Source organism: Misgurnus anguillicaudatus, chromosome 2 (genome assembly GCF_027580225.2).
Source record: "Misgurnus anguillicaudatus chromosome 2, ASM2758022v2, whole genome shotgun sequence".
NCBI lineage: Eukaryota > Metazoa > Chordata > Actinopteri > Cypriniformes > Cobitidae > Misgurnus > Misgurnus anguillicaudatus.
Window position 1 is genome coordinate 6213343 of NC_073338.2, and position 24098 is coordinate 6237440.

At 45.2% G+C, this 24098-nt stretch overlaps 11 non-coding genes across 11 annotated transcripts; 5 read left to right on the top strand and 6 right to left on the bottom strand.

Annotated features, from left to right (window-relative positions):
• Window positions 1-7678: 7678 nt before the first annotated feature.
• Window positions 7679-7751, bottom strand: trnar-ccu (transfer RNA arginine (anticodon CCU)). The gene has a single exon. It is a non-coding gene; the product is annotated as a tRNA-Arg (tRNA).
• A 144-nt stretch (window positions 7752-7895) lies between these two features.
• On the top strand, window positions 7896-8007 carry trnal-caa (transfer RNA leucine (anticodon CAA)). Its single transcript has 2 exons — window positions 7896-7933; window positions 7962-8007. It is a non-coding gene; the product is annotated as a tRNA-Leu (tRNA).
• Window positions 8008-11174: 3167 nt separating this feature from the next.
• trnar-ccu (transfer RNA arginine (anticodon CCU)) lies at window positions 11175-11247 on the bottom strand. Its single transcript has one exon. It is a non-coding gene; the product is annotated as a tRNA-Arg (tRNA).
• Window positions 11248-11391: 144 nt separating this feature from the next.
• On the top strand, window positions 11392-11503 carry trnal-caa (transfer RNA leucine (anticodon CAA)). The gene is made up of 2 exons: window positions 11392-11429; window positions 11458-11503. It is a non-coding gene; the product is annotated as a tRNA-Leu (tRNA).
• A 5832-nt stretch (window positions 11504-17335) lies between these two features.
• trnar-ccu (transfer RNA arginine (anticodon CCU)) lies at window positions 17336-17408 on the bottom strand. Its single transcript has one exon. It is a non-coding gene; the product is annotated as a tRNA-Arg (tRNA).
• A 144-nt stretch (window positions 17409-17552) lies between these two features.
• trnal-caa (transfer RNA leucine (anticodon CAA)) lies at window positions 17553-17664 on the top strand. Its single transcript has 2 exons — window positions 17553-17590; window positions 17619-17664. It is a non-coding gene; the product is annotated as a tRNA-Leu (tRNA).
• A 2335-nt stretch (window positions 17665-19999) lies between these two features.
• On the bottom strand, window positions 20000-20072 carry trnar-ccu (transfer RNA arginine (anticodon CCU)). The gene has a single exon. It is a non-coding gene; the product is annotated as a tRNA-Arg (tRNA).
• A 138-nt stretch (window positions 20073-20210) lies between these two features.
• trnal-caa (transfer RNA leucine (anticodon CAA)) lies at window positions 20211-20322 on the top strand. The gene is made up of 2 exons: window positions 20211-20248; window positions 20277-20322. It is a non-coding gene; the product is annotated as a tRNA-Leu (tRNA).
• A 1487-nt stretch (window positions 20323-21809) lies between these two features.
• On the bottom strand, window positions 21810-21882 carry trnar-ccu (transfer RNA arginine (anticodon CCU)). Its single transcript has one exon. It is a non-coding gene; the product is annotated as a tRNA-Arg (tRNA).
• A 138-nt stretch (window positions 21883-22020) lies between these two features.
• Window positions 22021-22131, top strand: trnal-caa (transfer RNA leucine (anticodon CAA)). Its single transcript has 2 exons — window positions 22021-22057; window positions 22086-22131. It is a non-coding gene; the product is annotated as a tRNA-Leu (tRNA).
• A 1487-nt stretch (window positions 22132-23618) lies between these two features.
• Window positions 23619-23691, bottom strand: trnar-ccu (transfer RNA arginine (anticodon CCU)). The gene has a single exon. It is a non-coding gene; the product is annotated as a tRNA-Arg (tRNA).
• Window positions 23692-24098: the final 407 nt, after the last annotated feature.

Genomic DNA, 24098 nt, shown 5'->3' on the forward strand with positions numbered 1-24098 from the left:
TACATCAGCCTCTCGTGAAGTCGAGGATCTCTCGTCTCGCTTCACTGAGCTTAGCGCTCAGCTCGATCAGGTCCGACGAGAGGTCAGTCAACCCCGCCAGCCTCTGGAGGCGGAACCCCATGCCGCCAGCCCTCCGCCGTACGATGGCGATCCCAACTCCTGCCGGGCATTCCTTTCCCAGTGTTCTTTAGTGTTTGCACTTTAGCCCCGACGATATGCTACAGAACAGACCCGGGTAGCTTTCTGTATTACCCTGCTCACCGGGCGAGCGCGTGAGTGGGGCACTGCGGTCTGGGATGCCCGCGCGCCCTGCTGTCAGTCTTTTGATGCCTTTCGGCGTGAGATGGAGAAGTTGTTCGACCGGTCTGTTCAGGGTGATGCCGCAGCCGCCTGTTTGGTGCATTTGATTCAGGATAAGCACTCAGTCACGGATTATTCCATAAGATTCAAGACTCTGGCCACAGCGTGCGGTTGGAATGACTCAGCTCTACGTGCTCAGTTTGTTGACGGCCTCAATTATGAAATCCAGGATGAAATCACTACCCACGATTTGCCTCGTTCTCTCGACGAGATCATCGAGCTCGCGCTCAAGGTTGAGGCTCGGATGCTTCTTCGCCATCACCGCCGCACGGTGCGTCACCGGGTTCTCCAGAGTGAATCTGCCAATCCTACCACGCCCACCTCATTGTCTTCATTCACTGAGGCTGAACCCATGCAGCTTGGTCGCATGCGTCTCTCTCAGAAGGAGAGAGAGCGACGTCTACTAAATTCTCTGTGCCTCTATTGTGGCAAGCCGGGGCATTTCGCTAAGGGGTGTCCGTTAAAAGATCCAGCCCGCCGGTGAGACCGGGAGTCCTGGTGGGCGTGGCTTCTGAAGAAATCTCCCGTATATCTAGCTCTCATCTACCTGTCATTCTGTCCTTTGGGGGCAAGGATCATCCCACCTCGGCTCTTCTCGACTCTGGTGCCGAGGGTAATTTTTTGGATGAGGAGCTGGCTCGTTCATTGGGCATTCCCGCTGTTCCCCTCAAGATTCCTCTCGTGGTTTGGACCCTCAAAGGGCAGCAGACAGCACAGGTCTCTCACTGTACACCCCCGGTTAGTCTTTTTGTTTCTGGCAACCACCGTGAGGAGATTGTGCTGTACCTTCTAGGCTCTTCTCTTTCGCCCATCATTTTGGGTCATGCCTGGTTGGCACAGCACAATCCACACGTGGATTGGCGTAATAGTGTTATTTTATCTTGGTCTTCGTCATGTCATGTGTCTTGTCTTGGTGCTGCTTCTTCTGGTTCTGTTTCTTCTGTCTCTCAGGTTTCTGCAGCCGATTTGACCGGGGTCCCGACGGAGTATGGAGATCTTCATCAGGTGTTCAATAAAGCCCGGGCCACCTCCCTTCCTCCCCACCGGCCGTATGATTGCGCTATCGATCTCCTCCCAGGCACTTCTCCGCCTAAAGGTAGACTTTTTTCTTTGTCCGGTCCCGAGAGAGAGGCTATGGACGTTATATTAACGATTCCCTTCGTGCCGGTCTCATCTGTCCCTCCACTTCCCCTGCGGGGGCAGGTTTCTTTTTTGTTAAAAAGAAAGACGGCTCCCTACGTCCATGCCTTGATTACAGAGGTCTTAATGACATTACCATTAAGAATAGGTATCCCCTGCCTTTAATGTCGTCGGCCTTTGAATTGTTGCAGGGAGCGCGCGTCTTCACCAAATTAGATCTGCGCAATGCTTACCATCTGGTGCGCATTAGGGAGGGAGATGAGTGGAAGACAGCTTTTAATACACCTTCCGGACACTTTGAATATTCCGTTTTACCGTTCGGTCTATGTAACGCTCCGTCTGTCTTCCAGACTCTGGTTAATGACATGCTGAGAGACATGATCAATAAATTTGTGTTTGTTTACATTGATGATATTCTCATCTTTTCCCCGTCTATGCAGGTACACACTCAGCACATTCGCAGAGTTCTTCAGTGTCTCCTTGAAAATCAGCTCTTTGTTAAGGCGGAGAAGTGCGAGTTTCATAGGGATTCGGTTTCGTTCCTTGGTTTTGTTATTGCCACGGGTGAGATCCGTCCAGATCATTCTAAGATTAAGGCGGTAGCCGAGTGGCCAGTCCCCGACACTCGTAAGGAGTTGCAACGGTTTCTGGGTTTTGCCAATTTTTATCGGCGATTCATTAGGAACTTTGGTCAGATTGCTAAACCTCTCACTGCTCTCACTTCCACTAAAGAATGTTTCCGTTGGAATAATGACGCTCAGGAGGCCTTTGATAATTTAAAGTCCCGGTTTATCTCTGCTCCTGTTCTTTCTATTCCAGATCCGGAGGCTCAGTTTATTGTGCAGGTAGATGCTTCTGATGTCGAGGTAGGCGCCGTGCTTTCTCAGCGGTCTGCGAAGGACGGAAAGGTGCATCCTTGCGCTTTCTTTTCTCACCGGTTGAGCCCTGCTGAACGAAACTACGACATTGGTAACCGGGAGCTGCTGGCGGTTCGATTGGCTTTGGGTGAGTGGCGTCACTGGTTAGAGGGGACCTCGGAGCCCTTCTTGGTTTGGACGGACCACAAAAATTTGGAATATGTCCGTTCAGCCAAGAGGGTGACATCGCGGCAGGCTCGTTGGGCACTCTTCTTTGACCGTTTTAACTTTACTCTCTCGTACCAGCCAGGTTCAAAGAATACAAAGCCTGATGCCCTCTCTCGCTTGTTTGGTGATCCTGACGTTGAGAGGGACGAAACCATCCTCCCTGAAGGGCGGGTGGTGGGTGCCCTCTGTTGGGGCATCGAGCAGCGGGTGAGGGAGGCCGGACGAGAGAGTGAAGTGCCAGAGGGGTGCCCGGCGGGTCGGCTTTGGGTTCCGGCAGCGCTTCGCTCTGAGGTCATCCGGTGGGGTCACGAGTCCAGGTTTTTCGGCCATCCGGGAGTTCGGAGAACGTTGGCTACCATCCGTCAACGTTTTTGGTGGCCCGCTATGGGCTCCGACGTCAGACAGTTCGTTTTAGCCTGTCATGTATGCGCTCGTAATAAAGCGTCTCATCAGCCTCCCATTGGTCTGCTTAAATCTCTCCCCATACCCACCCGTCCTTGGTCACACATAGCCATTGATTTTGTCACCGGTTTGTCACCGTGGTGGATAGTTTCTCCAAAGCAGTTCATTTTATTCCCCTACCTAAGCTTCCCTCTGCCAAAGCGATGTCTCAGATTTTAGTGGAACACGTCTTTCGCCTCCATGGTTTACCCACAGACGTGGTATCCGACAGGGGTCCCCAATTTATCTCTCGATTTTGGCAAGAATTCTGTAAGCAGATCGGTGCCACTGCCAGCTTGTCTTCAGGTTATCACCCTCAGACCAATGGGCAATGTGAACGGGCTAATCAGGATCTTGGTCGTACGCTCCGCTGTCTGACGTCTCAATGTCCGAACTCTTGGTGCCAACAGCTTCCGTGGGTAGAATATGCACATAATTCCCTACCTGTATCATCCACTAACATGTCCCCCTTCGAAGCCTCGATGGGTTTTCAGCCTCCTTTGTTTCCCTCGCAGGAATCCGATGCGGCGGTTCCGTCTGCTCTGGCCTTCGTCCAACGCTGCAAACGCTTCTGGAATAGGGCCAGAGACGCTTTAATTCAGACTTCCAGACGAACCCAAATCGCGGCCGACCGGCACCGGCGACCCGCCCCTCGCTATATTTGTGGGCAGAAAGTATGGCTCTCTTCCAAGGATCTGCCTCTCCGAGAGCCTTCACGTAAACTGGCTCCTCGCTTCCTTGGTCCATACAGTATAGTTAAGGTCATTAGTCCAGCTGCGGTCAAGCTCAGATTGCCTTTAGCATTCGGTCGGATTCACCCGGTTTTTCATGTTTCCAAGATCAAACCTGTTTTTTTTCCCGTATTAATCCTGTCCCCTCTGCTCCCACCCCTCCCACTAGTGATGCGCGGGTCGGCGTTTTTTCCAACCCGCGGGTCCCGCTTTTATGAAATATTTGGCCCGCCCCAACCCGCACCGCAACACTGTATCTATTTTTACAACCCGCACCGCCCCGCGCCCGCAACCATTAAAATAGACATATTAGGCATTTGTAATGTAAATAAAAAGAGGCTTTATTTCAGCCTAAGAGTGCTTGGAAACAGCCATTAGATTAGAAACCAGCATGGTCATATTAATATAGAGATAGGATAATGATAAACCAGGGGTGTCCAATACATCGATCGCAAAGGCAATGCCGGTAGATTGCACATAAGCTAACTGTGTATTCTCAAGCTGCTCCATGCCTCCACTGGAAAATTGGCATTATGAGTAATTGTGAAACACTTAAAGGAACACGCCCACATTTTGGGAATTTAGCTTATTCACCGTATCCCCCAGAGCTAGACAAGTCCATACACACCCCCCCCATCTCCGTGCGCGCTGCAACTCTGTCCGACGCAGCCCCCGCCAGCCCAGCCCAGCACAAAGACCGGAAGTGGGCGGCTCCAGCCAGCACACTGCTCCCAACAAGCGACAAAATAACGCGATCATTTTCCTATTTATGTGTTGTGATTTGTATAGTCAAACCGTGCACAAACAACAAGGTGACATGAGACACAGCGATCCCCCAACAGTATACACACTGAGAACTACACTCTCCGAAGACGAAGCACCGCCGCTCGGGCGGAGCGATTCGCTCGCAGCACACGAGAAGCCCCTGGTGAGGAGCAGAGAGTTCGGTCAGAGTTGTGCAAATCACTCTGCCCATGCGGCAGTGATTTAATTTTCTCTCCCTCCTAGCACTAGCTACTACCTGCTGCATTGAATGCATTGTGAAAACGAAGTTTGTAAACAATGTGCGTTTATAAATTCTGTACCTGTAGAAGAACATCACCACCAAAACGCTCCCAAAACAAAGCAATGCGCCCACCAATGTTGTGTGCCACAAAAAAGAAACAGCGTGCCTGCTACATCATGCCACTTAGCTAACACATTAACAATATTAAATTAAAACCTGATAATACATTTCATGTATTGAAATACATTTAATACAGTAATTTAACTTAAAATGCAATGAAAATTATTAATGGTCATTAAGTGAAATTACTGAACTTAAAGGTGCAGTGTGTAATTTTTAGAAGGATCTCTTGACAGAAATGCAAAATAATACACAAAACTAAATGATCAGAGGTGTATAAAGACCTTTCATAATAAACCGTTATGTGTTTATTGCCTTAGAATGATATGTTTTATCTACATACACAGAGGGTCCCCTTGCATGAAAGCCGTCATTTTGTGCAGCCATGTTTCTACAGAAGCCCTTAACAGACAAACTTTTTTTACTAAGTTATCTCCAACGATGACATGTTTGTCCGGTGGAGGCTACCGTAGCTTCTCTATGTGCTTCAAAAGCAAGAGGTGAGTCATGGACTGAGCCGTTGGTTGCAATTCGCAACCTCACCACTAGATGACGCTAAAATTTACACACTGCACCTTTACATATTCGAGCTTGATAAAAATTATAATTCTAGAAGAAATCTGCATCTATATATCTGTATCTATATCTGTGTGTGTGTGTGTGCGTGTGCATGTGTGTGTGTGTGTGTGTGAGTGTGTGTGTCTGTGAGTGTGTGTGTGTGTGTCTGTGAGTGTGTGTGTGTGTGTGTGTGTGTGTGTATGTGTGTGTGTGTGTGTGTGTGTGTGTGTGTGTGTCTGTGAGTTTCTCTCTCACATCTGAATTAGCATTGTTTTTGCATCACTTTTGACAGTAAAAGGATTTACTGAAAAACATTTGACTGAAAGCAGTTACTTAAACAATATAACAACAATAAAATTGAATTTTGGGATCAATTTATGAAGGTTTTTACTCAATGTAAAACTTCTTTGTCTTAACAACATAACTACTAAAGTTATTCTTCCCAATGCATAACATAAATGGTATTTTGCCATGTGTGTGTCCACCGTTTTTTTTTAAGAGTAGCCTAAAGCATATGGATGGAACCATTGAGCGTTTTTCCTCTTCGCTTTGTACTTTGTAGATGATCCCTATCTGCAGTTTTACGTTCCAAAATGTATAGGTTTTGAGACAGTAAATGCCATTAAAAACAAACTACAGTGTGTTATCGTATACGTTTTAAAACAGTTCGAACACAACCTGTTTTTCGTTCATATCGTTATTGATGCATTGAAGTGTATCTCTGGCAAATGTCAAACTTCCAACGTTAAACAAACTTTATATTGGTTAACGTTAAATGCTGTACATGTAGGTAAAACGAGGTAAAACTGCCAATATGGAAGGGGAAATACCATGTACCCAGCGTGCCTTGCGAAACTCTCTCTCTTTCTGGTTTTATTGGCGGATTGCATTCGCAACCAACTTGTTCAGGTGCATACCGCCACCTACTGTACTGGGGCTCGCAAAACTCTTCGCAATTGGTCGATGAAACGCTACCAGTAACGCTCTAAGGGCCTTCTTGTGTCATTACGGGAACACCCAAACGGCAGCTAGACCCTCCTTGAGTGAGCGAACAGAGTCATTAAACCAGGGCTCAGATTTTTCTTTAGAACGCTTACATTTCAGAGGAGCAATATTATTAACAATATTCAAACAGGTGTTACTAAAATTATTGTACTACTCATCAGCATTGTATTCTGGAGTCCGAAACTTATCCAAAGACGATTCAACATTGTATGCTGCCACAAAATCCTCACAGGCTACTGGGGCAAAACAACGAGAGACTTGATCCAGGGCGGGTGCTTCAGATGCGTGAGGAAAGCTAGTAGCAAATGTCACAGATTTATGATCAGAAAAGCCAGTGTTATTAATCTCAAAGTTAGTAAGACAAAGACTGTGTGAGAAAACTAGATCCAGAATATGACCGTGATTATGCGTCGGGCCTTGCTTTGTGTACTATGTACACAAAGCGAGAAACGACCTTACAACATTCCTAACAAAGATGTTTAACTCCCGATAATAAAACAGCCTGACTACAGTTGCATTTCTGTTATTAAATGTGTAAATTGCTTTTATTATTACGGTACCTTAGATATTCAAATAGTTGCAACACTACAACTTTGCCACAAGGAAAAGTGCGTACGTGTGCCCAGACCCTGACGTGGCGTAAGAACTGTCATCAATTGGAATATCAGAGGATGGTTTCGATTTTGGGGACACACCCTTTACCATCAAATCTGTGCGTACGCGCGCTTTATAAATGAGGCTCCATGTGTCTTGAATAGGCTTGTAATTAAGAAAAAAAGTACAGCTACTTTCCAAAGATGAGGTGAAACGACGTAATGTCTTGTCAGCGTTTTCTCAGAGCCATGCAGGCTTTTAACTAAAGGACTCCTAGCAGAGGATGGTTTCGATCCATCGACCTCTGGGCTATGGGCCCAGCACGCTTCCGCTGCGCCACTCTGCTTACACGTGCCCGGGCACGACTCAACCTACAGTCCCTGGCATAGCAGGCCACTCTGATGTAGAATGTTGGCACCATGCCAAGGATTCAGGTGTCTTGAATAAACTTGTAATTAAGAAATAAAGTACAGCTGCCTTTCCAATCACGGTGAAACGGCATAACGTTCTGCCAGCCTTTTCTCGGCCGGAGCCATGCAAGTCTTCAAGAAAAGGTCTCTTAGCAGAGGATGGTTTCGATCCATCGACCTCTGGGTTATGGGCCCAGCACGCTTCCGCTGCGCCACTCTGCTGAAGCGCACCCCAGATGGGATTCGAACCAACAATCCCTGGCTTAGGAGGCCAGTGCCTTATCCATTAGGCCACTGGGGCTTTGGGGTCACGATCATGGACCATGTTCTGCTGGACCATCAACAAACACAGACATGCTACCATGGATTGACTGACATGTTGGGAGAACAGAGAACTGACATGACTTTGGACACCTTAACCTCTGTTTTAGGCCAGACGCACCGTGTCAGAATGGCCGAGCGGGCTAAGGCGCCAGACTCAAGGGTGTCCGACCTTCTCAGTGTGTGAGGTTTCTGGTCTCCCAATGGAGGCGTGGGTTCAAATCCCACTTCTGACAGGAGGTTTTTGGCGAGGCTAGATGAAACTATCATTGTTCTCCCTCTGGATGCCTTGGTCCAAATCTCATTCACAACAAGTTTTCAAATGCAAGCACTGTCATCAATTGGAATGTCTGAAAGGGCCAATTTCAACCTTTCTCCTAGGAACGAATCTCATTTCCCACAACATGCTCTGAATTAATTATTTCATTAACATCACTTAGGCAGTGGGTGGATCTGAATGTGCCAATTTCAGACTCTCTCCTAGAAATGTCCCACATCCATGGCATTGATGATCAGGCCCCTTTCTCAAAGGCGCGCACGTGTGTTTCATAAAACGAATGTACCTATAGAAAGCACGCGTACGTCTCACTTTCAGACGTGAAATCTATAAATCGTAAATGAGCTTGAAATTGTGCGCAGCTGAACAGTTGGGGAATTTTAATCGATGCCTAATTAATGCCACTGACATATAAAAGAGCCCCTGTCAATGTTTAAATCCTTTATGAGCAGCAAAAGTGGCTTATATTTCCAAAAAACCTACAGCAATCGGACAAGCAAAAGCGCGTGCGTCTGCTCAGACCCTGACATGGCGCTAGGCACTTTTCCACGTCAAAGACAGTTTTAATAATTATGGACTTTGCCGTGGATTTTGGGGACGCACCCTTTACCATCAAATCTGTGCGTACGCGCGCTTTATAAATGAGGCTCCATGTGTCTTGAATAGGCTTGTAATTAAGAAAAAAAGTACAGCTACTTTCCAAAGATGAGGACTCATGGTGAAACGACGTAATGTCTTGTCAGCGTTTTCTCAGAGCCATGCAGGCTTTTAACTAAAGGACTCCTAGCAGAGGATGGTTTCGATCCATCGACCTCTGGGTTATGGGCCCAGCACGCTTCCGCTGCGCCACTCTGCTTACACGTGCCCGGGCACGACTCCACCTAGCGTCCCTAGCTTAGGAGGCCACAATGATGTAGAATGTTGGCATCATGCCAAGGATTCAGGGGCCTCATTTATAAAAGTGCGACGTAGGAAATGTCCTAAATTTCATCTAAGACCATTTCTGAAATGATCGTAAGTGTGATTCAGAGAAAAGGAGCTTACGCACAAAAAAACCGTGCGTACGCCTCTTTTCCAGATGTGCGGTTTTATAAATCACAAATGATCTTAAAATTGTGCGTAGCTGAATGCTTTTAGAACTCCGCCTTGTAAACGCCCCTAATTTAATTCATTAGCATATAAATATTAAATTTTCAAAGGCCAAATTCAATGACTGCTACAATGGCGAGTGGTAAGAAAACATATTTGTTGTCGTTTGCTTAAGTTTTTAATATTTCTAAATTCTAACATGGAAACTTTATTGACATCACTCAAGTTAAGGCGATTATTAGTGGATCTTTCAATTCACGGGTTTCATTTAAATATAGTTTTACACGTAGGCTAAACGTAATATTTGTGTCTTTAAAGTTTTGTTTCAGTTTGCCATGCATCCTGCGCGGCGGTGTTAAAATAAGATATTTTCGACTTTAAAATTCAAAGATCCTATCTTAAACTGTCGGAATATATTCCATATGGATTCATTTGGATTTACAGATGTTTAACATTAAAATCGATGCATGGGAATAATTTATATTAATTTTTGAAATACCCATCACTCTTAAATGTTGCATGTCCCTTATTGTAGGATACATCGAGGCTTCACAATTTAGTTCCTTTCACGTCGTTTTAATCATTAAATTCGATCGGTTTTACTTTCATTCAATAAAGCACATGTTCTGTAACATGTACATGTGCGTTAAACACCGCAAAACAATTTTGCTATATTTTTAAATATTTTTTGAAAAGATGACGGACTAGAAAATCGTTTCCTGAACATATCTTGGGCGCATTTTTTTGCATTAGAATAGGCCTACATTTTAAAATATCAAAATAGGCCAACATATTTTTAAAATATATTCTAAAACCTGGTTAAATTATTTTGGAGTAGCCTAGTAGGCCTTCTCCACAGTTTGTTCATTTTCTGTGTGCATCATTGTTGCATGTTTTTAGGTTTCTATTCTGAATAAACAAACAGCGCAGTTTACATGCTTCGTCCTTGTTGCATTAGCTCATTAAGATAATTCTAAACAGATTTCTGTAATTCAAAAAACTCTGAATTGTAGTTGAGAATGTCACGGCGCACTGTTAAAACATTGTCGGTAATGTGTCGGTCGGGCTGGGCTCGGACACAACGTGCAGGGGCTTCGGTTATGTTTTTTTGTGCTCGATCTAAGCTCTAATACAGATGATGTTGACGCTGTAAAAGTTTCGAATATTTATTTATTTTTTATCAAACATATTCAACACTTTTTTACATTAGCCAGGGGATGAAAGAGAAAAATAATTAAATTAAAACATGGAAATGCTGACATACATTAATACACTTAGCAGCTTTCTTGTTTATCAGATTATTAATAGATTTTAGGTAGCCTATTGCTTAGCTTCTAATAGAAAAATACGGAATAATGGTTTATAATCACCATATTTACATTTATTTATAATAAACGTTGCAAACAAAAGTAACACATTAATCAAATAATATTTCTTATGTAATAAGATATCATAAGAGAAAAAAACTAATTAAATATTTTCCAAAGTCTTAAGAAAAATATATGAATTCTAACAAAAGAGCACAAATCTAACCATTTTTTTTTTTTTTTTGAATAAGGACAACTCCAAAACAAATGAAAAAATGTTTCTGCATGTTGACCACAAAAGGTACAAAACAAAAAGTTTCGAATATGCCTACCTGCAATACTGCAATATTGCCACACGGAAACGTGCGTACGTCAAGTCGGAACCTGACGTGGAGGTAAGTACTTTTCCACGTCAAAGACAAGTTTTATAAATCTGAGCGTTTGAGTGGATTTGAGCGTACGCACGGTCTTAGATCAAATCTGTGCGTAAAAACGCTTTATAAATGAGGCCCCAGGTGTCTTGAAAAACTCGTAATTAAGAAATAAGGTACAGCTGCCTCTCCAAAGACGAGGACTCGTGGTGAAACGACGTAATGTTTCGTCAGTGTTTTCTCAGAGCCGGAGCCATGCAGGCTTTTAATTAAAGGACTCCTAGCAGAGGATGGTTTCGATCCATCGACCTCTGGGTTATGGGCCCAGCACGCTTCCGCTGCACCACTCTGCTGAAGCGCACCCCAGATGGGACTCGAACCCACAATCCCTGGCTTAGGAAGCCAGTGCCTTATCCATTAGGCCACTGGGGCTTTGGGGTCACGATCATGGACCATGTTCTGCTGGACCATCAACAAACACAGACATGCTACCATGGATTGACTGACATGTTGGGAGAACAGAGAACTGACATGACTTTGGACACCTTAACCTCTGTTTTAGGCCAGACGCACCGTGTCAGAATGGCCGAGCGGTCTAAGGCGCCAGACTCAAGGGTGTCCGACCTTCTCAGTGTGTGAGGTTTCTGGTCTCCCAATGGAGGCGTGGGTTCAAATCCCACTTCTGACAGGAGGTTTTTGGCGAGGCTAGATGAAACTATCATTGTTCTCCCTCTGGATGCCTTGGTCCAAATCTCATTCACAACAAGTTTTCAAATGCAAGCACTGTCATCAATTGGAATGTCTGAAAGGGCCAATTTCAACCTTTCTCCTAGGAACGAATCTCATTTCCCACAACATGCTCTGAATTAATTATTTCATTAACATCACTTAGGCAGTGGGTGGATCTGAATGTGCCAATTTCAGACTCTCTCCTAGAAATGTCCCACATCCATGGCATTGATGATCAGGCCCCTTTCTCAAAGGCGCGCACGTGTGTTTCATAAAACGAATGTACCCATAGAAAGCACGCGTACGTCTCACTTTCAGACGTGAAATCTATAAATCGTAAATGAGCTTGAAATTGTGCGCAGCTGAACAGTTGGGGAATTTTAATCGATGCCTAATTAATGCCACTGACATATAAAAGAGCGCCTGTCAATGTTTAAATCCTTTATGAGCAGCAAAAGTGGCTTATATTTCCAAAAAACCTACAGCAATCGGACAAGCAAAAGCGCGTGCGTCTGCTCAGACCCTGACATGGCGCTAGGCACTTTTCCACGTCAAAGACAGTTTTAATAATTATGGACTTTGCCGTGGATTTTGGGGACGCACCCTTTACCATCAAATCTGTGCGTACGCGCGCTTTATAAATGAGGCTCCATGTGTCTTGAATAGGCTTGTAATTAAGAAAAAAAGTACAGCTACTTTCCAAAGATGAGGACTCATGGTGAAACGACGTAATGTCTTGTCAGCGTTTTCTCAGAGCCATGCAGGCTTTTAACTAAAGGACTCCTAGCAGAGGATGGTTTCGATCCATCGACCTCTGGGTTATGGGCCCAGCACGCTTCCGCTGCGCCACTCTGCTTACACGTGCCCGGGCACGACTCCACCTAGCGTCCCTAGCTTAGGAGGCCACAATGATGTAGAATGTTGGCATCATGCCAAGGATTCAGGTGTCTTGAAAAACTCGTAATTAAGAAATAAGGTACAGCTGCCTCTCCAAAGACGAGGACTCGTGGTGAAACGACGTAATGTTTCGTCAGTGTTTTCTCAGAGCCGGAGCCATGCAGGCTTTTAATTAAAGGACTCCTAGCAGAGGATGGTTTCGATCCATCGACCTCTGGGTTATGGGCCCAGCACGCTTCCGCTGCGCCACTCTGCTTACACGTGCCCGGGCACGACTCAACCTACAGTCCCTGGCATAGCAGGCCACTCTGATGTAGAATGTTGGCACCATGCCAAGGATTCAGGTGTCTTGAATAAACTTGTAATTAAGAAATAAAGTACAGCTGCCTTTCCAATCACGGTGAAACGGCATAACGTTCTGCCAGCCTTTTCTCGGGCCGGAGCCATGCAAGCCTTCAAGAAAAGGTCTCTTAGCAGAGGATGGTTTCGATCCATCGACCTCTGGGTTATGGGCCCAGCACGCTTCCGCTGCGCCACTCTGCTGAAGCGCACCCCAGATGGGACTCGAACCCACAATCCCTGGCTTAGGAGGCCAGTGCCTTATCCATTAGATATGGCCGAGCGGTCTAAGGCGCCAGACTCAAGGGTGTCCGACCTTCTCAGTGTGTGAGGTTTCTGGTCTCCCAATGGAGGCGTGGGTTCAAATCCCACTTCTGACAGGAGGTTTTTGGCGAGGCTAGATGAAACTATCATTGTTCTCCCTCTGGATGCCTTGGTCCAAATCTCATTCACAACAAGTTTTCAAATGCAAGCACTGTCATCAATTGGAATGTCTGAAAGGGCCGATTTCAACCTTTCTCCTAGGAACGAATCTCATTTCCCACAACATGCTCTGAATTAATTATTTCATTAACATCACTTAGGCTGTGGGTGGATCTGAATGTGCCAATTTCAGACTCTCTCCTAGAAATGTCCCACATCCATGGCATTGATGATCAGGCCCCTTTCTCAAAGGCGCGCACGTGTGTTTCATAAAACGAATGTACCCATAGAAAGCACGCGTACGTCTCACTTTCAGACGTGAAATCTATAAATCGTAAATGAGCTTGAAATTGTGCGCAGCTGAACAGTTGGGGAATTTTAATCGATGCCTAATTAATGCCACTGACATATAAAAGAGCCCCTGTCAATGTTTAAATCCTTTATGAGCAGCAAAAGTGGCTTATATTTCCAAAAAACCTACAGCAATTGGACAAGCAAAAGCGCGTGCGTCTGCTCAGACCCTGACATGGCGCTAGGCACTTTTCCACGTCAAAGACAGTTTTAATAATTATGGACTTTGCCGTGGATTTTGGGGACGCACCCTTTACCATCAAATCTGTGCGTACGCGCGCTTTATAAATGAGGCTCCATGTGTCTTGAATAGGCTTGTAATTAAGAAAAAAAGTACAGCTACTTTCCAAAGTTGAGGACTCATGGTGAAACGACGTAATGTCTTGTCAGCGTTTTCTCAGAGCCATGCAGGCTTTTAACTAAAGGACTCCTAGCAGAGGATGGTTTCGATCCATCGACCTCTGGGTTATGGGCCCAGCACGCTTCCGCTGCGCCACTCTGCTTACACGTGCCCGGGCACGACTCCACCTAGCGTCCCTAGCTTAGGAGGCCACAATGATGTAGAATGTTGGCATCATGCCAAGGATTCAGGGGCCTCATTTATAAAAGTGCGACGTAGGAAATGTCCTAAATTTCATCTAAGACCATTTCTGAAATGATCGTAAGTGTGATTCAGAGAAAAGGAGCTTACGCACAAAAAACCGTGCGTACGCCTCTTTTCCAGATGTGCGGTTTTATAAATCACAAATGATCTTAAAATTGTGCGCAGCTGAATGCTTTTAGAACTCCGCCTTGTAAACGCCCCTAATTTAATTCATTAGCATATAAATATTAAATTTTCAAAGGCCAAATTCAATGACTGCTACAATGGCGAGTGGTAAGAAAACATATTTGTTGTCGTTTGCTTAAGTTTTTTATATTTCTAAATTCTAACATGGAAACTTTATTGACATCACTCAAGTTAAGGCGATTATTAGTGGATCTTTCAATTCACGGGTTTCATTTAAATATAGTTTTACACGTAGGCTAAACGTAATATTTGTGTCTTTAAAGTTTTGTTTCAGTTTGCCATGCATCCTGCGCGGCGGTGTTAAAATAAGATATTTTCGACTTTAAAATTCAAAGATCCTATCTTAAACTGTCGGAATATATTCCATATGGATTCATTTGGATTTACAGATGTTTAACATTAAAATCGATGCATGGGAATAATTTATATTAATTTTTGAAATACCCATCACTCTTAAATGTCGCATGTCCCTTATTGTAGGATACATCGAGGCTTCACAATTTAGTTCCTTTCACGTCGTTTTAATCATTAAATTCGATCGGTTTTACTTTCATTCAATAAAGCACATGTTCTGTAACATGTACATGTGCGTTAAACACCGCAAAACAATTTTGCTATATTTTTAAATATTTTTTGAAAAGATGACGAACTAGAAAATCGTTTCCTGAACATATCTTGGGCGCATTTTTTTGCATTAGAATAGGCCTACATTTTAAAATATCAAAATAGGCCAACATATTTTTAAAATATATTCTAAAACCTGGTTAAATTATTTTGGAGTAGCCTAGTAGGCCTTCTCCACAGTTTGTTCATTTTCTGTGTGCATCATTGTTGCATGTTTTTAGGTTTCTATTCTGAATAAACAAACAGCGCAGTTTACATGCTTCGTCCTTGTTGCATTAGCTCATTAAGATAATTCTAAACAGATTTCTGTAATTCAAAAAACTCTGAATTGTAGTTGAGAATGTCACGGCGCACTGTTAAAACATTGTCGGTAATGTGTCGGTCGGGCTGGGCTCGGACACAACGTGCAGGGGCTTCGGTTATGTTTTTTTGTGCCCGATCTAAGCTCTAATACAGATGATGTTGACGCTGTAAAAGTTTCGAATATTTATTTATTTTTTATCAAACATATTCAACACTTTTTTTACATTAGCCAGGGGATGAAAGAGAAAAATAATTAAATTAAAACATGGAAATGCTGACATACATTAATACACTTAGCAGCTTTCTTGTTTATCAGATTATTAATAGATTTAAGGTAGCCTATTGCTTAGCTTCTAATAGAAAAATACGGAATAATGGTTTATAATCACCATATTTACATTTATTTATAATAAACGTTGCAAACAAAAGTAACACATTAATCAAATAATATTTCTTATGTAATAAGATATCATAAGAGAAAAAAACTAATTAAATATTTTCCAAAGTCTTAAAGGAATAGTCTACTCATTCTCAATATTAAAATATGTTATTACCTTAACTAAGAATTGTTGATACATCCCTCTATCATCTGTGTGCGTGCACGTAAGCGCTGGAGCGCGCTGCGACACTTCGATAGCATTTAGCTTAGCCCCATTCATTCAATGGTACCATTTAGAGATAAAGTTAGAAGTGACCAAACACATCAACGTTTTTCCTGTTTGAGACGAGTGGTTGTACGAGCAGGTTTGGTGGTACAAAAAAAAAACGTAGTGCTTTTCTAAGTGGATTTAAAAGAGGAAATATATTTTATGGCGTAATAGCACTTTTGGGAGTACTTCGACTCGGCGCAGTAACACTCTCCCTCTCCCATTATGAGAGTGAGAAGGGGAGCGGACTTTTCAGGCGAGTTGAAGTACTCACAAATGTGCTATTACGCCATAAAATATAGTTCCTTTTTTAAATCCACTTAGAAAAGCGCTACGTTTCATTTTGTACCACCAAACTTGCTCGTATAACTACTCGTCTTAAATAGGAAAAACGTTGATGTGTTTGGTCACTTCTAACTTTATCTCTAAATGGTACCATTGAATGAATGGGGCTAAGCTAAATGCTATCGAAGCGTCGCAGCGCGCTCCAGCGCTTACGTGCACACACACAGATGATAGAGGGATGTATCAACAATTCTTAGTTAAGGTAATAACATATTTTAATATTGAAAATGAGTAGACTATTCCTTTAAGAAAAATATATGAATTCTAACAAAAGAGCACAAATCTAACAATTTTTTTTTGAATAAGGACAACTCCAAAACAAATGAAAAAATGTTTCTGCATGTTGACCACAAAAGGTACAAAACAAAAAGTTTCGAATATGCCTACCTGCAATACTGCAATATTGCCACAAGGAAACGTGCGTACGTCAAGTCGGAACCTGACGTGGAGGTAAGTACTTTTCCACGTCAAAGACAAGTTTTATAAATCTGAGCGTTTGAGTGGATTTGAGCGTACGCACGGTCTTAGATCAAATCTGTGCGTAAAAACGCTTTATAAATGAGGCCCCAGGTGTCTTGAAAAACTCGTAATTAAGAAATAAGGTACAGCTGCCTCTCCAAAGACGAGGACTCGTGGTGAAACGACGTAATGTTTCGTCAGTGTTTTCTCAGAGCCGGAGCCATGCAGGCTTTTAATTAAAGGACTCCTAGCAGAGGATGGTTTCGATCCATCGACCTCTGGGTTATGGGCCCAGCACGCTTCCGCTGCGCCACTCTGCTTACACGTGCCCGGGCACGACTCAACCTACAGTCCCTGGCATAGCAGGCCACTCTGATGTAGAATGTTGGCACCATGCCAAGGATTCAGGTGTCTTGAATAAACTTGTAATTAAGAAATAAAGTACAGCTGCCTTTCCAATCACGGTGAAACGGCATAACGTTCTGCCAGCCTTTTCTCGGGCCGGAGCCATGCAAGCCTTCAAGAAAAGGTCTCTTAGCAGAGGATGGTTTCGATCCATCGACCTCTGGGTTATGGGCCGAGCACGCTTCCGCTGCGCCACTCTGCTGAAGCGCACCCCAGATGGGACTCGAACCCACAATCCCTGGCTTAGGAGGCCAGTGCCTTATCCATTAGGCCACTGGGGCTTTGGGGTCACGATCATGGACCATGTTCTGCTGGACCATCAACAAACACAGACATGCTACCATGGATTGACTGACATGTTGGGAGAACAGAGAACTGACATGACTTTGGACACCTTAACCTCTGTTTTAGGCCAGACACACCGTGTCAGAATGGCCGAGCGGTCTAAGGCGCCAGACTCAAGGGTGTCCGACCTTCTCAGTGTGTGAGGTTTCTGGTCTCCCAATGGAGGCGTGGGTTCAAATCCCACTTCTGACAGGAGGTTTTTGGCGAGGCTAGATGAAACTATCATTGTTCTCCCTCTGGATGCCTTGGTCCAAATCTCATTCACAACAAGTTTTTAAATGCAAGCACTGTCATCAATTGGAATGTCTGAAAGGGCCAATTTCAACCTTTCTCCTAGGAACGAATCTCATTTCCCACAACATGCTCTGAATTAATTATTTCATTAACATCACTTAGGCAGTGGGTGGATCTAAATGTGCCAATTTCAGACTCTCTCCTAGAAATGTCCCACATCCATGGCATTGATGATCAGGCCCCTTTCTCAAAGGCGCGCACGTGTGTTTCATAAAACGAATGTACCCATAGAAAGCACGCGTACGTCTCACTTTCAGACGTGAAATCTATAAATCGTAAATGAGCTTGAAATTGTGCGCAGCTGAACAGTTGGGGAATTTTAATTGATGCCTAATTAATGCCACTGACATATAAAAGAGCGCCTGTCAATGTTTAAATCCTTTATGAGCAGCAAAAGTGGCTTATATTTCCAAAAAACCCACAGCAATCGGACAAGCAAAAGCGCGTGCGTCTGCTCAGACCCTGACATGGCGCTAGGCACTTTTCCACGTCAAAGACAGTTTTAATAATTATGGACTTTGCCGTGGATTTTGGGGACGCACCCTTTACCATCAAATCTGTGCGTACGCGCGCTTTATAAATGAGGCTCCATGTGTCTTGAATAGGCTTGTAATTAAGAAAAAAAGTACAGCTACTTTCCAAAGATGAGGACTCATGGTGAAACGACGTAATGTCTTGTCAGCGTTTTCTCAGAGCCATGCAGGCTTTTAACTAAAGGACTCCTAGCAGAGGATGGTTTCGATCCATCGACCTCTGGGTTATGGGCCCAGCACGCTTCCGCTGCGCCACTCTGCTTACACGTGCCCGGGCACGACTCCACCTAGCGTCCCTAGCTTAGGAGGCCACAATGATGTAGAATGTTGGCATCATGCCAAGGATTCAGGTGTCTTGAAAAACTCGTAATTAAGAAATAAGGTACAGCTGCCTCTCCAAAGACGAGGACTCGTGGTGAAACGACGTAATGTTTCGTCAGTGTTTTCTCAGAGCCGGAGCCATGCAGGCTTTTAATTAAAGGACTCCTAGCAGAGGATGGTTTCGATCCATCGACCTCTGGGTTATGGGCCCAGCACGCTTCCGCTGCGCCACTCTGCTTACACGTGCCCGGGCACGACTCAACCTACAGTCCCTGGCATAGCAGGCCACTCTGATGTAGAATGTTGGCACCATGCCAAGGATTCAGGTGTCTTGAATAAACTTGTAATTAAGAAATAAAGTACAGCTGCCTTTCCAATCACGGTGAAACGGCATAACGTTCTGCCAGCCTTTTCTCGGGCCGGAGCCATGCAAGCCTTCAAGAAAAGGTCTCTTAGCAGAGGATGGTTTCGATCCATCGACCTCTGGGTTATGGGCCCAGCACGCTTCCGCTAATTATGGACTTTGCCGTGGATTTTGGGGACGCACCCTTTACCATCAAATCTGTGCGTACGCGCGCTTTATAAATGAGGCTCCATGTGTCTTGAATAGGCTTGTAATTAAGAAAAAAAGTACAGCTACTTTCCAAAGATGAGGACTCATGGTGAAACGACGTAATGTCTTGTCAGCGTTTTCTCAGAGCCATGCAGGCTTTTAACTAAAGGACTCCTAGCAGAGGATGGTTTCGATCCATCGACCTCTGGGTTATGGGCCCAGCACGCTTCCGCTGCGCCACTCTGCTTACACGTGCCCGGGCACGACTCCACCTAGCGTCCCTAGCTTAGGAGGCCACAATGATGTAGAATGTTGGCATCATGCCAAGGATTCAGGTGTCTTGAAAAACTCGTAATTAAGAAATAAGGTACAGCTGCCTCTCCAAAGACGAGGACTCGTGGTGAAACGACGTAATGTTTCGTCAGTGCCGGAGCCATGCAGGCTTTTAATTAAAGGACTCCTAGCAGAGGATGGTTTCGATCCATCGACCTCTGGGTTATGGGCCCAGCACGCTTCCGCTGCGCCACTCTGCTTACACGTGCCCGGGCACGACTCAACCTACAGTCCCTGGCATAGCAGGCCACTCAGATGTAGAATGTTGGCACCATGCCAAGGATTCAGGTGTCTTGAATAAACTTGTAATTAAGAAATAAAGTACAGCTGCCTTTCCAATCACGGTGAAACGGCATAACGTTCTGCCAGCCTTTTCTCGGGCCGGAGCCATGCAAGCCTTCAAGAAAAGGTCTCTTAGCAGAGGATGGTTTCAATCCATCGACCTCTGGGTTATGGGCCCAGCACGCTTCCGCTGCGCCACTCTGCTGAAGCGCACCCCAGATGGGACTCGAACCCACAATCCCTGGCTTAGGAGGCCAGTGCCTTATCCATTAGGCCACTGGGGCTTTGGAGTCATGGACCATGTTCTGCTGGACCATCAACAAACACAGACATGCTACCATGGATTGACTGACATGTTGGGAGAACAGAGAACTGACATGACTTTGGACACCTTAACCTCTGTTTTAGGCCAGACGCACCGTGTCAGAATGGCCGAGCGGTCTAAGGCGCCAGACTCAAGGGTGTCCGACCTTCTCAGTGTGTGAGGTTTCTGGTCTCCCAATGGAGGCGTGGGTTCAAATCCCACTTCTGACAGGAGCTTTTTGGCGAGGCTAGATGAAACTATCATTGTTCTCCCTCTGGATGCCTTGGTCCAAATCTCATTCACAACAAGTTTTCAAATGCAAGCACTGTCATCAATTGGAATGTCTGAAAGGGCCAATTTCAACCTTTCTCCTAGGAACGAATCTCATTTCCCACAACATGCTCTGAATTAATTATTTCATTAACATCACTTAGGCAGTGGGTGGATCTGAATGTGCCAATTTCAGACTCTCTCCTAGAAATGTCCCACATCCATGGCATTGATGATCAGGCCCCTTTCTCAAAGGCGCGCACGTGTGTTTCATAAAACGAATGTACCCATAGAAAGCACGCGTACGTCTCACTTTCAGACGTGAAATCTATAAATCGTAAATGAGCTTGAAATTGTGCGCAGCTGAACAGTTGGGGAATTTTAATCGATGCCTAATTAATGCCACTGACATATAAAAGAGCGCCTGTCAATGTTTAAATCCTTTATGAGCAGCAAAAGTGGCTTATATTTCCAAAAAACCTACAGCAATCGGACAAGCAAAAGCGCGTGCGTCTGCTCAGACCCTGACATGGCGCTAGGCACTTTTCCACGTCAAAGACAGTTTTAATAATTATGGACTTTGCCGTGGATTTTGGGGACGCACCCTTTACCATCAAATCTGTGCGTACGCGCGCTTTATAAATGAGGCTCCATGTGTCTTGAATAGGCTTGTAATTAAGAAAAAAAGTACAGCTACTTTCCAAAGATGAGGACTCATGGTGAAACAACGTAATGTCTTGTCAGCGTTTTCTCAGAGCCATGCAGGCTTTTAACTAAAGGACTCCTAGCAGAGGATGGTTTCGATCCATCGACCTCTGGGTTATGGGCCCAGCACGCTTCCGCTGCGCCACTCTGCTTACACGTGCCCGGGCACGACTCCACCTAGCGTCCCTAGCTTAGGAGGCCACAATGATGTAGAATGTTGGCATCATGCCAAGGATTCAGGTGTCTTGAAAAACTCGTAATTAAGAAATAAGGTACAGCTGCCTCTCCAAAGACGAGGACTCGTGGTGAAACGACGTAATGTTTCGTCAGTGTTTTCTCAGAGCCGGAGCCATGCAGGCTTTTAATTAAAGGACTCCTAGCAGAGGATGGTTTCGATCCATCGACCTCTGGGTTATGGGCCCAGTACGCTTCCGCTGCGCCACTCTGCTTACACGTGCCCGGGCACGACTCAACCTACAGTCCCTGGCATAGCAGGCCACTCTGATGTAGAATGTTGGCACCATGCCAAGGATTCAGGTGTCTTGAATAAACTTGTAATTAAGAAATAAAGTACAGCTGCCTTTCCAATCACGGTGAAACGGCATAACGTTCTGCCAGCCTTTTCTCGGGCCGGAGCCATGCAAGCCTTCAAGAAAAGGTCTCTTAGCAGAGGATGGTTTCGATCCATCGACCTCTGGGTTATGGGCCCAGCACGCTTCCGCTGCGCCACTCTGCTGAAGCGCACCCCAGATGGGACTCGAACCCACAATCCCTGGCTTAGGAGGCCAGTGCCTTATCCATTAGGCCACTGGGGCTTTGGAGTCATGGACCATGTTCTGCTGGACCATCAACAAACACAGACATGCTACCATGGATTGACTGACATGTTGGGAGAACAGAGAACTGACATGACTTTGGACACCTTAACCTCTGTTTTAGGCCAGACGCACCGTGTCAGAATGGCCGAGTGGTCTAAGGCGCAGACTCAAGGGTTTCCGACCTTCTCAGTGTGTGAGGTTTCTGGTCTCCCAATGGAGGCGTGGGTTCAAATCCCACTTCTGACAGGAGGTTTTTGGAGAGGCTAGATGAAACTATCATTGTTCTCCCTCTGGATGCCTTGGTCCAAATCTCATTCACAACAAGTTTTCAAATGCAAGCACTGTCATCAATTGGAATGTCTGAAAGGGCCAATTTCAACCTTTCTCCTAGGAACGAATCTCATTTCCCACAACATGCTCTGAATTAATTATTTCATTAACATCACTTAGGCAGTGGGTGGATCTGAATGTGCCAATTTCAGACTCTCTCCTAGAAATGTCCCACATCCATGGCATTGATGATCAGGCCCCTTTCTCAAAGGCGCGCACGTGTGTTTCATAAAACGAATGTACCCATAGAAAGCACGCGTACGTCTCACTTTCAGACGTGAAATCTATAAATCGTAAATGAGCTTGAAATTGTGCGCAGCTGAACAGTTGGGGAATTTTAATCGATGCCTAATTAATGCCACTGACATATAAAAGAGCGCCTGTCAATGTTTAAATCCTTTATGAGCAGCAAAAGTGGCTTATATTTCCAAAAAACCTACAGCAATCGGACAAGCAAAAGCGCGTGCGTCTGCTCAGACCCTGACATGGCGCTAGGCACTTTTCCACGTCAAAGACAGTTTTAATAATTATGGACTTTGCCGTGGATTTTGGGGACGCACCCTTTACCATCAAATCTGTGCGTACGCGCGCTTTATAAATGAGGCTCCATGTGTCTTGAATAGGCTTGTAATTAAGAAAAAAAGTACAGCTACTTTCCAAAGATGAGGACTCATGGTGAAACGACGTAATGTCTTGTCAGCGTTTTCTTAGAGCCATGCAGGCTTTTAACTAAAGGACTCCTAGCAGAGGATGGTTTCGATCCATCGACCTCTGGGTTATGGGCCCAGCACGCTTCCGCTGCGCCACTCTGCTTACACGTGCCCGGGCACGACTCCACCTAGCGTCCCTAGCTTAGGAGGCCACAATGATGTAGAATGTTGGCATCATGCCAAGGATTCAGGTGTCTTGAAAAACTCGTAATTAAGAAATAAGGTACAGCTGCCTCTTCAAAGACGAGGACTCGTGGTGAAACGACGTAATGTTTCGTCAGTGTTTTCTCAGAGCCGGAGCCATGCAGGCTTTTAATTAAAGGACTCCTAGCAGAGGATGGTTTCGATCCATCGACCTCTGGGTTATGGGCCCAGCACGCTTCCGCTGCGCCACTCTGCTTACACGTGCCCGGGCACGACTCAACCTACAGTCCCTGGCATAGCAGGCCACTCTGATGTAGAATGTTGGCACCATGCCAAGGATTCAGGTGTCTTGAATAAACTTGTAATTAAGAAATAAAGTACAGCTGCCTTTCCAATCACGGTGAAACGGCATAACGTTCTGCCAGCCTTTTCTCGGGCCGGAGCCATGCACGCCTTCAAGAAAAGGTCTCTTAGCAGGGGATGGTTTCGATCCATCGACCTCTGGGTTATGGGCCCAGCACGCTTCCGCTGCGCCACTCTGCTGAAGCGCACCCCAGATGGGACTCGAACCCACAATCCCTGGCTTAGGAGGCCAGTGCCTTATCCATTAGGCCACTGGGGCTTTGGAGTCATGGACCATGTTCTGCTGGACCATCAACAAACACAGACATGCTACCATGGATTGACTGACATGTTGGGAGAACAGAGAACTGACATGACTTTGGACACCTTAACCTCTGTTTTAGGCCAGACGCACCGTGTCAGAATGGCCGAGCGGTCTAAGGCGCCAGACTCAAGGGTGTCCGACCTTCTCAGTGTGTGAGGTTTCTGGTCTCCCAATGGAGGCGTGGGTTAAAATCCCACTTCTGAGAGGAGGTTTCAATTTCAATAGCAGGCCACTCTGATGTAGAATGTTGGCACCATGCCAAGGATTCAGGTGTCTTGAATAAACTTGTAATTAAGAAATAAAGTACAGCTGCCTTTCCAAAGACGAGGACTCGTGGTGAAACGATGTAATGTTTCGTCAGT